The sequence below is a fragment of the Somniosus microcephalus genome, unplaced genomic scaffold, assembly GCF_052327205.1.
Source record: "Somniosus microcephalus isolate GS21.2 unplaced genomic scaffold, FLI_Smic_1.0 unresolved_chr1, whole genome shotgun sequence".
Lineage (NCBI taxonomy): Eukaryota > Metazoa > Chordata > Chondrichthyes > Squaliformes > Somniosidae > Somniosus > Somniosus microcephalus.
Window position 1 is genome coordinate 56,222,582 of NW_028225179.1, and position 13,411 is coordinate 56,235,992.

Consider the following 13,411-nt stretch of genomic DNA (forward strand, 5'->3'; position numbering starts at 1 on the left):
ACCTCTCTCTCCGACATTGAATTCAATCCACCTACAACCTTAACCCTCTCTCTCCTACTCAGTCTGCATGTGTCTGTCTGTAATTAGTGTGTTTCTCTGTCCGTCTGAGTGTTTGTGTATGTGTGTGCGAGTGCCTGTGTGTTTCTGTATGTGTGTATTTATGTCTGTATGTATGTCTATATTTATGTGTATCTATGGACAAAAACACCTTTACCTAACAAAAATCTAGCAACCTCAGTTTTGAACTATTGAAATGACCCCTAGACTCAACAGCTTTTTGGGGTAACCGTTCAAGAGTTGCACTACACCTGGTTTGAAGAAGTGTGTCCTGACATCACCCTGGAACAGACTATTTACAATTTAATTGTTATGCCCTCTTGTTCTAGACACTTGCTGCCATTTTGACTACCTTCATTGAGTTTTTTGATGATGTAACAGAGGGTGAATAAGGGCAGTTCAGTTGATGCTGTGTATATGGGCTTTAAAAGGCCTTTGATGAAGTACCACATAATAGGCTTGTCAGCAAAATTGAAGCCCGAGGGATAAAAGGTGCAAGTGTGGGAAACAGTGAGGATGATAGTAGTAGACTTCAAGAGGGCATAGACAGGCTGGTGGAATCGATGGACACATGGCAACAACACCACCATGTGTTTATATGTTATTTATTTAGTGCCTTTAACATAGTAAAACATCACAAGGCGCGTCACAGAAGCATTAGAAAACAAAGTTTGCCACCGAGCCAAATAAGGAGAAATTAGGGCAGATGACCAAAAGCTTGGTCAAAGAGGTAGGTTTTAAGGAGCGTCTTAAAGGTGGAAAGAGTGGTAGAGAGGCAAAGTGGTTAATGGAGGAAATTCCGGAGCTTTGGGCCTTGGCAGCTGAAGGTACGGCCACCAATGGTGGAGCGATTAAAATCGGGGATTCTCGAGGCCAGAATTAAAGGAGTGCAGATAACTTGGCGGAGCAGGGGGTGGGGGTTGTATTGCTGGAGGAGATTACAGATAGGGAGGGGCGAGGCCATGAAGTGAAAACGGATGAGAATTTGAAAATCGAGACATTGCTTAACCGGGAGCCAATGTAGGTCAGCGAGCACCGGGCTGATAGGTGAATGGGACTCGGTGCGAGTTTGGACACGGGCAGCCGAGTTTTGGATGACCTCAAGCTTACGGAGTGTAGAATGTGGGAGGCCGAACAGGAGTGCGTTGGAATATTCACGCCTAGAGTTAAGAAAGGCATGGATGAGATTTACAGCAGCAGATGAGCTGAGGCAGGGGCGGAGTCAGGCGATGTTCCAGAGGCGGAAATAGGCGGTCTTCCTGATGGCATGGATATGTGGTCGGAAGCTCATTTTGGGGCCAGATATGACTCCAAGGTTGTGAACAGTCTCGTTCAGCCTCAGACAGTTGTCGGGGAGAGGGATGGAGTCGGTGGCTAAGGAACGGAGTTTGTGGAGGGGACCAAAGACAATGCCTTCAGTCTTCTGAATATTCAATTGTAAGACATTTCTGCTCCATCCAGCACTGGATGTCATACAAGCAGTCTGACAATTTACAGACAGTGGAGGGGTCGAGAGAGGTGGTGACATAGAGCTGGGTATTGTCAGCGTGCATGTGGAAACTCACTGTGTTTTCGAATGATGTCGCTAAGTGGCAGCATGCAGATGAGAAATAGGAGGGGGCCAAGGATGCATCCTTGGGGGACACCATATGTAACGGTGCGGGAGCAGGAAGAGAAGCCATTGCAGGTGATTCTCTGTCTGCGACTTGATAGATAAGAATGGAACCAGGCAAGTGCAGACCAAACCAGCTGGATGACGGTGGAGAGGTGTTGGCGCAGGATGGTGTGGTCAACCGTGTCAATGGTTGACGATGACAAGAAGGGATAGTTTACTTTTGTAGTGTATGCACCTTTAAGAGCCCCTGTGTACTGTAATACCGGTAGTGACCACTCGGGTATATAAGCCTGTATAGTGTCTTGTATCTTTTAGTTCACCTCCAGACTTTGTTCAGTAAACACCTGTTAAACCAACTCCTGCATTCCGTGTCTCCATTAACACACGGATACAACAACTTTTGTTGCAGTCACAGGGATTCAAACGTTGTGTTCCGGGAAAGATGGGTATGAGTTTGGGAGGTTCAAGAACTTTGGAGTCGAATGGGAGGTTGGAGATGGGGCATTAGTTTGCGAGGACGGAGGGGTCAAGGGTTGTTTTTTTGAGGAGAGGGGGTGATGACGGCAGATTTGAAGGGGAGGGGGACAGTACCAGCGGAGAGGGAACCGTTAACAATATCAGTTAACATGGGAGCCAGGAAAGGAAGTTGGGTGGTCAGCAGTTTAGTGAGCCTGTACCATTCAATGAGATCATGGCTGATCTGCACATTGGCCCATATCATTTAATACCTTAGTTAACAAAATGCGATCAATCTCCGATTTAAAATTAACAATTGATCTAGGATCAATTGCCATTTGCGGAAGAGAGTTCTACACACAATGGGTGGTAGCAGTTTAGAAGTGTTTCCTAATTTCACTCCTGAAAGGTCTGGTTCACATTTTTAGACTATGCCCCCTAGTCCTAGAATTCCCAACCAGTGTACTCTAGTCCTCTAGACATAAAAGCCAGCATTCCATTAGCCATTTTGATTCTTTTCTGTACCTGTTCATGACATTTTAATGATCTTTGTAGCTTGACCCCCCAAGTCTCTTTGGACCTCCATAGTTTTTAGCTTTTCACCGTTTAGAAAGTACCCTGTGCTATCCTTTTTAGGTCCAAAGTGAATGACCTCACATTTGCCTACATTGAAATCCATTTGCTACAGTTTTGCCTATTCACTTAATCTGTTATCACTTTGTAATTTTATGCTTTCATCTACACTGCCTACAATGCTGCCTATTTTGTGTTATCACAAATTTGGATATGACTTTCTATGCCATCATCTAAGTCGTTAATTAATAATGTGAATAGTTGAGGCCCCAACACAGATCCTTGTGGGCCACCACTAGTCACATCCTGCCAATTTGAGTACCTACCCATTATCCCTACTCTCTGTCTCCTGTCGCTCAGCTAATTTCCTAACTAGGTCAATAATTTGCAATGAATTCCTACTATCACCAAATTCTTCCACTCCGCTTGTGTGAAAGATCCAGTGATGGATTCCAACCAGCCTGAGCTCTCCACGTTCTCACTGAATGAAACCTTCCTTCACAGGAAGCAGGCTCTGTTTGATTGTTTAGGCCCCGTAACCCCTGATCCTGTTTGAATGCTGTCAGAATAATGGGCTGTACTCGGAAATAAAACTTACTGCATTGATCACTGCTTCACATCCGTGTCTTGTTTCCCTTTAGGATCAGTGTGTCCGAGGACAAGGTGTTCGGGGGTGGAATGAGGCTGGGAGAAGATTTGGAAATCGCAGGAAATGAGAAGAAGAAACTGCTGTAGGGAATCTTTGCACGTGCCGGATAACACATTCAGAAAGGTACTGAGATAAGACAGGATGTCCCAGAGTGTCAGCATTCTGACCGTTCGGGTTTCAAGATATCTCACTTGAACGTTTTCTTCAAGCAGATTGGAAATAGACCGTTTGATGGGACAGTGTAGAGAGAGATTTACTCTCTATCTAGCCCCGTGCTTCCTGTCTCTCTTTTCTCTCTCTATCTGCCTCATTTTATCTCTCTCGCTCTGCCTCACTCTCATCGCTGCACCTGTTTCTCTCAATTGCTCTCTCTCTCTCTCTCTCTCTCATTCTCAGCTGCTCTATTCTCTCTCCCTACCTCTCTCTTTTCTCTTTGCCTCGCTGTCTCTCAGCCTTTTTGCATTTCTCTTCACTGCTTCTTGCTCCCTTTTTCTGCTTCACTCTCAGTCCCCCCTCTCTCCACCTGTATCGCCCCCCCTTTCTTCTCTCTGCCTCATTCTCTCTCTGGCCCTCCCTGCCACTATCTCCTTTTTCCCTCCTCTCTCTATCTCTGCCTCATTCTCACACTCCCAAGCCCTCTTTTGGCTTTAAGTCTCTGTCTCTCTCACTTATTTTGCTGTCTGTTTCCTCTCACTCTGTCGCTCTTTCTCTCTCTTTCTCAATCTCCCTTTCTCTCTTTTTTTTCTCTCCTCCTCTTTTTGTCCCCTCTGTCTCTGTATCCTCTCTGCACCCAGCCTGTGCTCTGAACACATTGCAAGAGCTGATCACAACTCCTGCACCCCCAGTTTTAAAATGCGCTGTCCAGGATGTGCCAGGCCCCACCAGGGGCTTGGAGTCCTGCAAGATTTTGCTGTTAATCTGGAGGAAAGCTTGCTTTGAGTTCTAACCTCTGCTGCACCTCTGCCTCTGAATCTCATCCAGCCCCATTCCTGAACTGATTTTATTGCATTTCCTCGTCCAGTGACATATCCCCCCGCTTATGTATACATTGCCTCCAATGTGTTCCTCTCTGTAAATCTACTGGACCTTGTTTTTCATTATTTTTGACCGCCTTTTTCTTTAACTGAATCGGTTTGGTCATTTGTGCATTAATCTGAAACCTTTGAATAATTAGCCTGCGATTGCTGCTGATCTGAGTGTACTTCCATATAGGACACAAATGCCTCGGGGGAGCAGGTATACAACAAGGTTAAAATAACACTGCAAATGTTACTCTACAGACCAGCTAACAGTGGAAGGGAATTGCAGGGAAAATATGTAAGGAAATCTATGAAATGAGTAAAATACATATAATCATGGGAGATTTCAACTACAGCAAATAATCTGGCAAGAGGAGGTAGGGAAAAGGGAATGGAGTATTTACAATGTGTTCAGGAATCCTTTCTTACCCAGTATGTAAGAAGCCCAACAAGAGAGGGTTCACTGATGGATCTATAATGGGAAATGAACCAGAGCACATAAGATAAGTGAGCTTCGGTGAAAATCTGCACTGTCGATCACAACATCATAAGATTTAAGATAATGACTGAGGAAAACAAAATTATGGTGAATTCTGCAAAAAGACAATCTTCAGCAAGGGGCTGGGTGTCGGAGGGTCAAAACTCCAACCTTTCACCCCTATCGATCTAAAGGAATTGCGTAAAATGAATGTGGGGAGTTCAAACACAGTCCTTGGTGAGAGGTCAGATTTGTACCACACTGGGCCCTAAATCGGCAGACTGGCCGAAATAGTGCCTTCAGAAGCCTGTTTTAAACCCTCTCTCTCCGTCACTGATTTCAATCCACCTACAACCGTAACGACCTCCTGCTGAGTCTGCATGTGTCTGTCTGTAATTTGTGTGTTTGTGTCCATCTGAAGGTTTGTGTATGTGTGTCTCCATCTGTGTGTATGTGCTTGTGTGTCTTTGTGCCTGAATCTCTGTGTGTGTTTCTCTATGTGTTTGTATGTATTTGTGTCTTTGTGTGTATGTATAGACACAAACACCCTTGCCTCACAAAAATCTATCAGTAGCAAAATACTACGGATGCTGGAAATCTGAAATAACAACAGAAAATGTTGGAAACACTCAGCAGGCCAGGCAGCATCCGTGGAGAGAGAAACATTGTTAACGTTTGAAGTCGGAGACCCTTCTTCAGAACTGGTAAAAGTTGGAAATGTAACCGATTTTAAGCAGGTGCAGAGGCAGGTAAGGGGCGGGGGGGGGGAGGAAGGAACTTAAGGGACGGTCTGTGCTACAATGCAAGGCACGAGTGGTTAAATGTTGCAAATGGGGATGGCAGAATCATAAACAGCTGCCGCCTGAAAAAATGGGGGTTATAGTCTGAAATTGTTGAACTCAATGTTGAGAATTTTGAAATCGAGGCATTGGTTAACCGGGAATCTTTGTAGGTGAGCGAGTCGGTCCCACCCAGCTGGACGACAGTGGAGAGACATTGGAGGAGGATGCTGTGGTCAGCTGGGTACGGTGGCGTAGTTGTAATGTTACTGGGCTAGTAATCCAGAGGCTTGGACTAATGATCCGGAGACACGAGTTCAAATCCCACCACGGCAGCTGGGGAATTTAAATTCAGTTAATTAAAGAAATCTGGAATAAAAAGCTAGTATCAGTAATGGTGACCATGAAACTAACGGATTGTTGTAAAAACTCATCTGGTTCACTCATGTCGTTTAGGGAAGAAAATCTGCTGGCCTGTCTGGCCTATATGTAACTCCAGACCCACGGCGATGTGGTTGACTCTTAACTGCCCTCTGAAATGGCTTAGCAAGCCACTCAGTTGTATGTCATTGGTGACTTTAAGAAGAGCTGTTTCGGTACTGTGGCAGGGATGGAAACCTGATTGGAGATATTCGGAGAAAGGAGGGCACGGGTTTGGGAAGCGACAATACGTTCAAGGACTTTGGAGAGAAAAGGAAGGTTGGAGATGGGGCGGAAGTTTGCAAGGACAAATGTGTAAAGGGTTGTTTCTTCGAGGGGGTGATGAAGGCTGATTTGAAGGAGATGGGTGCAGTACATGAGAGCACTGTTAACAATATCAGCCAACATGGGAGCCAGGCAAGGAAGTTGGGTGGTCAGCAGTTTAGTTGGAATGGGGTCGAGGGAGCAGGAAGTGGGTCTCATGGGCAAGATGAGTTCGAAGAGAGGATGAGGGGAGATCGGAGAGAAACTGGTGCAAGTTCAGGGCTAGGGCAGGGGATAACCTTGGAGAAAGTTTGGCCCGGTGGGCTGAGGGAAGTGGCAGTGGCAACTGATCGGATGGTCTCAATCTTAGTGACAAAGAAGTAAATGAGCTCCTCAAATTTGCTGGTGGAGGTGAGGGTGGAGGAGACGGGAGAGTGGTTTAAGAAGGCAGTTGCAGTAGAGAGAAGAAGCCGGGTTATCTTTGAATTCTGGAATGGTGAGCAGTTTTGGCAGGCAGGAGCAGGATGGTGCTTTATGTGGTCCAGCCAGATAAGAACATAAGAAATAGGAGTGTTAGATTCGAATTTTGGAGTAAAACCAGACGGAGAGTCGGAACTGCTGAAAAAGTTGAAGTTTATTAGAAAACGTCCGGAAGGCCTTCTGCACAAGGGAGAGGAGGGAGCCTCCTCAGCCTCGCAGCTGGCTCTCTAAGGAAATACAGCATACAAGCATTTTATATACCTTTCAATAAGCAATGTCCACTGGTTACGAAAGTGGGCGTACGCATACAGGCAACGTCACTACAGTTACTATCTTATTGGTTGGGTGATTAGTCACTCAATGTCGGGAGCCGCCCTGAAGGGTTCTTTGACATTAAGCATAACACCTAGTTCTTAGTAACCTAGCTTCTGTGAGCAAGGTCGTTTAATTATTGAGATAATAAACAATGTCAGCTTTTGGTTGCGAGCAGACATTACAAAGGAAGATAAGGGCCCAGAAATTAGGTTCGGGGGCTTGCCGCGCATGCACTTACCCGGCGCGCCGGCCGTTCTGCTCCCGGGACGCGTGGAATTCCTTTTTTCAGATGATGACTCCCGGGCAGCGTCTGACGTCACGCCGCCCAGGAGTGCAGCCAGCGCGAAGCGTCCAGCGCGGAGTGTAAGTGAGATACGCCCCGTGAGGTCTCAACTGTGTGGAGTTTGCGCATTCTCCCCGTGTTTGCGTGGGTTTCCTCCGGGTGCTCCGGTTTCCTCCCACAGTCCAAAGATGTGCGGGTTAGGTTGATTGGCCATGATAAAAAAAAAATTGGCCCTTAGTGTTAGGGGGGATTAAATACGCGGGGTTACGGGGATAGTGCTTGGGTGGGATGGCTGTCGGTGTATGGACCGGGTGCTAGGGTTTGGATGATCAGCCATGATCTCGTTGAATGGCGGAGCAGGCTCGAAGGGCCGAATGGCCTACTCCTGCTCCTAGTTTCTATGTTTCTATTACCATAGGACACGCCCCCAATCTTTCTCACAAGCTGCAAAGCATTTTTACATGCAGAGCAGCATTTTAAATAGGTTCTTTGTATTTTTATGAATCTTTTGGTAACTTTTATAAACTTTTAAATACTTTTACATTATTTTGAAGAATCTGAAGTCGTTTTAAACAGAATTAAAGCAATTTAAAGAGTTTAAAAAGCCCTGAAAGCATTTTTTTCATTCAATTTATTTAATTAGCAACGTGAAATGGCTGGAATGAGCACAATTCACGTCATTAAAAGAACTCACAATTTAACTGACGATGACCTCAGCAATCTCCTCAACGAGGTGGAGGCACAGCGCCTGCGCATCATTGGGAATGAGAACTCCAAGGCGCCTCGAAAAGGACAGGTGATAGCTTGGTCTTTCAAGTGGCAGCATAGGGCTCCAGTCACGGGGAGGGAAAAGGTGCAGGAAACGTATGGGTGTCACCTTTTGCGCGGAGTGGGCCTTTGGCGTAGCGGTAAGCATCCCCGCCGCTGGGCCAGAAGCAGTAGGGTTTCGAACCCCGCTCCAGACAGTCCCGGCAAGTGGAGTGGGAGCTCCGACTATAAATTCTGGGTGGACATCCAGCGGGAGACTTGCGTCCGTGGGTGTGGGTGCCTCCCCCCCCCCTCGTATGGGTTGTGGGAGCACGTAAAACCCTTCTGCCATAGGACTAACCACCCTAATGGCTGGTATGAAGATGGTTACGGTCACGGAAGCAGCGATAACGTGGCCAGAAATCCTTCCACCACTTCATACAGTTCCCCAAAGGGAACAGTGTGAGGATACATACGACAACGACCTCTTGCGCAATGCACCTCCTTGGACCCTCAGTCGCAGATGCGAGGGCGCAAATCGTTCAATTGTTAAATTTTTCATTTTATTGACATGTAAAATGTTGTGTTTGCTGTTTTCATTGAAATGTTTATTTGTGACTGAGGATATGTAACCTTTTCCTTTAAACAGTGCAGCCTGTAGTCACTTTGAAAAAAATTTGCAACTTTTATTGGAGCCAAAGTATTTTTACAACAACTGTTTGAAAATTAGAACATAGCTAGTTTCCACCTTGAATGTCTTTATTGCAGTAAGAAAGCAGAAAAAGTCACTTTAAACTGTTAACACATTTTTTCCTGAACTATTCATGTTTACAAATGTTTGAAAAGTAGGAAATAGCTAGTTAACATTTAAAAGTTATAAACTACATCAAAACTGATCCTGAAAACTGTTTTATGATGCAATAAAAGTTCACTGCTTCACTTTAAATTGTGTCTGCTCCTTTCTTTGCCTTGCGGGGGGAGGGGGTAGGTACAAGGCGCCACTAGCTCGTGAAAGTGTTGGCTACTGGCAGTTCCCGAGCAGCCTTACTTTCGGCAGCACTTGGCTCCTCCCCATGAGGCCTGGCCACAGGCACATTGGCATCGCTTATGTCCTTCATTTCAGCAGGGAGCTCTTCTGCAGTGTTATGGGTCAGTCCTTCCTGCAGGGCAAAGTTATGCAAAGCACAACAGTCCATCACAATCCTTGTCACTTTCTGGTGAGAATACTGCAAGGTCCCCCCTGACCGATCCAGGCACCGGAAGCGTGATTTCAGAACTCCGATTGTCCTCTCCACCACTTAACGTGTGGACACGTGTGCCTGGTTGTATCTCTCCTGAGCCTCACTGACAAAGCAGTGCGGGTGTTCGAGTGTGGTTGAAGGTCCTCTTTCAACATGTCAGATAGTCGGCCGATTGCCTCTTTACTGAAGCGCAGCCTCCTCACACACAAATTCTGCGACAGCATCTGAAATGATCGCCTCTCCCTGTACAGTCTCTGGGGTGGGTAGTAGTTCCTTCTGATCAAGAGACGGTTATGGTTCTCAGTCTTCTATGTTGTTCCCTGCCGTTTCGAATTCTTTGAAGCAAAATCACACACAGCATCAGGGCAGCATTTCTAGAGGGCATTTTTCTCGCTCACAGGCCTCCTCCTTACACAGACATCCTTGCAAGGAAGAAATGGAAAGAGTTGTTAAAGTAATTTTAATGAAGTGACTGGCTAGAAAATCACACCGGCCTATGGCAGGAGAGGAGAAACGCGTTATCGGCTTGGTAATACGTCATACCCGCCTGATCAATTTCACAGCCCGAGATGATTTTCCAATAAGTTACTTTCTCTGAAAGTCATAATTAAATGCATACATTCATACACATAAGTAAAGGAATATATACATACATATACGTAAAGGAATATATAGAGACATACATACATAATTACTTAAAAGAATATATTACTGATGAAAAGTTTCTTTCTTAAAAATGTTGGAAATGTTACACTATTCATTTTAAAAGTCATTTTCACATTTAATAAGCACATCAAATTCAATTAGGCCTTGCACACAGCCACAATTGCTCCTTATACCTACATTACTCAAAACCTGTTTTTAAAAAAAAAAAAAAAAAAAATTAAAGGTGCAAACTTACCTCAGACTTTCTTAAAATAACTTTTCTCCCTTTCCCAACCAAAAATGTGCTCTTCAGAAGCTCCACTGATGAAACAGTTCTTTCTCGGGGGCTTTACTCATCCTTTTCTTATGTGTAAATTGTGGGGACTTACCCTCACTCAAACCATTCATGAAAATGCCGAAGTTTAATGTGCACGCGCTGCCTGAAACGTCGCACGCGTTCCGCCTCTTAACCCCTTGGTTCAGAGGACAGGAAATGCCGGTTTTCAGCGCATGCGCTGTGCATCCTGAAAACCGGCACTTCCATCAGGCCCACGCGCGAGTACCCCATCCGTACTCACGCGTTGGGACCCGTATTACTGGGCCCTTGAGGCAAAGATAGAAATGGCCGACTCCCTATGAAGTTCAGTTTCCCTTATCTCTCAGAAAGCCAGCTGCATTAAACACTGCTTCTGTAACACTGATAGCAACAAAGACGGAGACCAAGAGTCTAGTAAATATGCTGTGGTCCGCTATTTCTACAGTACTTAGTTAAAAAGGGTTAATGATGGCCAAGTGTCCCATCATGCTTTGCAGCTACCTAAACACTACATGTACGTTTTTACTACATATATTTCTTAATAAGTGAAGCTAATCATCCTTTACATATGATTTCTAATACTACAGCCCTCCCTACAGCTTTGGTTGATATCTTTAAAGACTAGAGGATTCAGGCTTTGGTTCACAGGCCGATTTTTGCAATCCAACAGGAGCAGGAATCGGCCACTTGGCTCCACGAGCCGGCTCCACGAGCCTGCTCCGCCGTTGATGGGCCTTCAATAACCACAAAAGTAGAAGTTATAGACTTAAACAAGTTGGCTTTTAATCACTAAGATCAGAGCTAACATCTCAACACGCCGACTGGTTCACAGGAATGAGTCATACAGATCCTGGGATCTTTATGTAAGAGAAGTCAGGGGCGGAGCCAAGAGCCAAGACCTGGAACCTCCCAGGTTAGTCGGGAAAGAGGAAGTGAAGCTATACACAGTGGGGGAGGGTAATATACATGAGTGCAAAATGAATACAGGATCAAGACAAACAGATTTCATTACATTCACCCCTTCTATAGATTTAGTCCATCGGGGTGATGTTTCTTAAAAGTTGGTATAAGTGAGCCTGTCAGGAGGTTTTGCAGTTCTCCGTGATCGGCGCAAAGCTGGTTGGGGTGCCCCTAGGGGAGTGGATTCTGGTTCCTCCGCTGTCCGGGCCTCCGCAGTGTCTTCCAGGTTAAAGTTGGGTATTGATACCTCTGGGCGTCCTATCTCTTTGTAGTGTAGGTCTTCATCGGGTAGTCTCCCATCGTTCTCTCCGCTCCCCGAGGGAGCGAGGTCTTTTATGGAAACAGTGTCCTCTCGCCCGTCAGAGTATTCGATATAGGCGTACTGAGGGTTTGCATGGAGGAGCTGTACCTTTTCCACAAGGGGGTCCATTTTATGGCCTCTCACGTGCTTCCGCAATAGTACTGTCCCCGGAGACGTCAGCCACGTGGGTGGAGATATGCCCGAGGTGGATTTCCGGGGGAAAACGAACATATTTTCGTGAGGGGTAGCGTTAGTGGCAGTTCATAACAGAGACCTTATGGAGTGGAGCACGTCTGGGAGGACTTCCTGCCAGCGGGAGGTCGGAAGGCCTTTTGACTTTAAGGCTAACGTGACAGCCTTCCAAACAGTAGCATTCTCCCTTTCCACTTGCCCATTACCCCGGGGGTTGTAGCTAGTGGTTCTGCTAGTGGCTATCCCCTTCGAGAGCAAGAACTGGCGCAGCTCGTCACTCATGAATGACGTCCCCCTATCGCTGTGTATGTAGTTCGACATGCCAAACATGTAGAATAGATTACAGAGACACTTGATGACCGTGGCACTGGTCATGTCTGGGCAGGGAATGGCGAAGGGGAAGCGGGAATATTCATCAATGATATTGAGGAAGTATACGTTACGGTCGGCAGAGGGAAGGGGTCCCTTGAAGTCCAGGCTTAGGCGCTCGAATGGCCGTGTGGCTTTGATGAGGTGTGCACGGTCAGGCCTGTAAAAATGAGGCTTGCATTCCGCACAGATGCGGCAGGCTCTGGTCATTGCCCTGACCTCCTCGATGGAGTGGGGCAGATTGCGGGACTTTATAAAATGGTATAGTCGGGTGACCGCTGGGTGACAGAGGTCGTTGTGGAGACCCTGTAATTTGTCCGTATGAATGCTGGCACACATTCCCCGTGATAGGGCGTCTGGGGGTTCATTAAGGGCTCCCGGCCTGTACATAATATCATAGTCGAACGTGGATAGTTCGATCCTCCACCTGAGTATTTTGTCATTCTTGATTTTCCCCCTTTGTTATTAAACATGAAAGCCACCGACCGCTGGTCGGTGAGCAGGGTGAAACGTTTGCCGGCTAGGTAGTGTCTCCAGTGCCGCACTGCCTCCACTATAGCCTGTGCCTCCTTCTCGACAGAAGAGTGCCTGATTTCAGGTCCCTGAAGGGTTCGGGAGAAGAAGGCCACAGGTCTCCCAGCCTGATTGAGGGTCGCAGCTAAGGCAAAGTCTGATGCATCGCTTTCGACTTGAAAGGGAATGCATTCGTCCACTGCACACACCGCAGCCCTTTCAATGTCCTGTTTAATACTGGTGAAAGCCTCCCGAGCTTCAGCTGATAGTGGGAAGGACGTCGATTTAATGAGGGATCGGGCCTTATCAGAGTAATTGGGCACCCATTGGGCATAATACGAAAAAAATCCCAGGCACCTTTTTAAAGCTTTGGGATTGTGTGGCAGCGGCAGTTCTTTTAGGGGGCGTAATCGGTCAGGGTCCGGTCCAATTACCCCATCTTCCACCACACAGCCGAGGATACAGAGACGGGTTGTGTTGAAGACACATTTGTCTTCGTTGTAGGTTAGATTCAGCTTTAGGGCAGTTTTTAAAAATCTCGCAAGATTTAGATCGTGGTCTTGCAGGTTGTGCCCGCAGATAGTGACATTGTCCAGATAGGGGTAGGTACCTTGTAGTTTATTCTCGTCAACCATGCGGTCCATCTCACATTGGAAGACCGAGACCCCATTTGTTACCCCGAAGGGCACTCTGAGAAAATGGTAGAGGCGCCCGTTTGCCTCGAAGGCGGTGTATGGGC

At 46.5% G+C, this 13,411-nt stretch overlaps 1 long non-coding RNA gene across 1 annotated transcript in view; it reads left to right on the forward strand.

The window, feature by feature from the left end:
• Positions 1-9,081, forward strand: part of LOC147095310 (uncharacterized) — a 35,491-nt gene extending 26,410 nt beyond the window's left edge. The window contains exon 3 of the long non-coding RNA XR_015074779.1: positions 3,343-9,081. This is a non-coding gene — a long non-coding RNA (uncharacterized LOC147095310). The remainder of the gene's footprint in view (positions 1-3,342) is intronic.
• Positions 9,082-13,411: the final 4,330 nt, after the last annotated feature.